The sequence below is a fragment of the Heterodontus francisci genome, unplaced genomic scaffold, assembly GCF_036365525.1.
Source record: "Heterodontus francisci isolate sHetFra1 unplaced genomic scaffold, sHetFra1.hap1 HAP1_SCAFFOLD_430, whole genome shotgun sequence".
Lineage (NCBI taxonomy): Eukaryota > Metazoa > Chordata > Chondrichthyes > Heterodontiformes > Heterodontidae > Heterodontus > Heterodontus francisci.
This window is the reverse complement of record NW_027141009.1, coordinates 653197-654991: the sequence shown is the minus strand read 5'-3', so window position 1 is coordinate 654991 and position 1795 is coordinate 653197. Positions and strand designations below refer to the sequence as shown.

Here is a 1795-nt window from a genome sequence, read left to right as displayed (position 1 = left end):
TTGTCGGATCTGAGGACTGTATCCATTAAACATTCTGAGTCAGGAGATCCACACACTCTCTGTTATCAAGATTTATGGGCAGGAATGTTTCAAAACTTTGTCTATTAAATCATTGTATTGTTCACAGAACTAATGAGGCAATCGGTTCATTATTCAGGTCTTGAACTTGGTTTGGGTAGACCGAAAACTGAGAGGTTCAGCACCTCTCCAATCCTTAGCTATTGGCCGTGTGGCCTAATGGGTAAGGCGTCTGACTTCGGTGTGTTTAATGAAGTTATCAGAAGATTGTAGGTTCGAGTCCTGTTGCGGTCATTTTGGGCGATCAGTGTTCAGCACCGCAGCCTCACAGCTCCAGCGACCCGTGTTCAGTTCTGGCTAATGTCTGTGCGCAGTTTGAGTTCTCCCTGTAACTGCGTGTGTTTCCTCGCACAGCCAAAGACTTGCAGATTGATTGGTAAATTGACTATTGTGAATTGCCCCCAGTGGAGGTAGGTGGTGGGGGATGTGGTCGGAAATATGGGAATAATGTTGGATTAGTATAAATGGGTGGTTGTTGGTCGGCAGAGACTTGGTGGGCCGAAGGGCCTGTTTCAGTGCTGCATCTATTAATAAATAACTGATCTTTTTGATGAAATAACAGAAAAGGTTGATGAAGGGAAAGCAATGGATGTTGTCTATATGGATTTTCAGAAAGCGTTTGACAAACTACCACATAAAAGGCTGAGTAACTAAACTGAGGCTCCTGGAATAGGAGGGTCAGTATCTGCTTAGATTTAAAAATGTATGAAATATCAAGAAAAGCGAGTTGTGGTATTTGGTTGTTTTTCAGAATGGAAGATGCTGAACAGTGATGTCCACAAGGGTCAGTGTCAGGACCACCATATATATAAATGACTTGAATATTGGAATCACAGAATTGTTACTACACAGAAGGAGGCCATTTGGCCCATCGTGTCTGCACTGACTCTCCAAATGAGCAATTCACCTCATGTCACTTCCCCGTCTTCTCCCCATAATCCTGCACATTCTTCCTTTTCAGATAACAGTCTAATTCCCCGATGAATGCTTCAATTAAACCTGCTTCCATCACATTCTCAGGCAGTTCATACTTTAACCACTCGCTGCGTGAAAACGTTTTACCCCATGTCGCTTTTGCTTCTTTTACCAATTACTTTAAATCTGCGCCCTCTCGTTCTCGATCCTTTCACAAGTGGGAACAGTTTCTCCCTATCCACTCTGTCCACACCCCTCATCATTTTGAATACCACTATGAAATCTCCTCTTAGCCTTCTTTTCTCCAAGGAAAACAGTCCTAACTTCTCCAATCTATCTTCATAACTGAAGTTCCTCATCCCTGGAACCATTCTCATGAATCTTTTCCATAATCTCTCCAATGCCTTCACATCTTTCCTAAAGTGTGGCACCCAGAACTGGACGCAGTACTTCAGCTGAGGCTAGTGTCTTATACAAGTTCAACATGACCTCCTTGTTCTTGTATTCTATGCCTCTATTACTAAAGCCGAGGATACTGTATTCTTTATTAACCGCTCTCTCAACCAATGACTTATACCCCTGGGTCCCTCTGCTCCTGCACCCCCTTTAGAATTGTACCCTTTATTCTATATTGTCACTCCATGTTCTTCTGACCAAAATGAATCAATTCACATTTCTCTGCATTGAACTTCACCTGTTATCTGTCCTCCCATTCCACCAACTTGTCTATGTCCTTTTGAAGCTCTACACTATCATCCTTACAGTTCACAATGCTTCCAATTTTCGTATCATCCATAAACTT

At 42.5% G+C, this 1795-nt stretch overlaps 1 non-coding gene across 1 annotated transcript; it reads left to right on the top strand.

The window, feature by feature from the left end:
• The first annotated feature begins 223 nt into the window (after window positions 1-223).
• trnar-ucg (transfer RNA arginine (anticodon UCG)) lies at window positions 224-312 on the top strand. The gene is given in 2 exon segments: window positions 224-260; window positions 277-312. It is a non-coding gene; the product is annotated as a tRNA-Arg (tRNA).
• The last annotated feature ends 1483 nt before the right edge of the window (window positions 313-1795 follow it).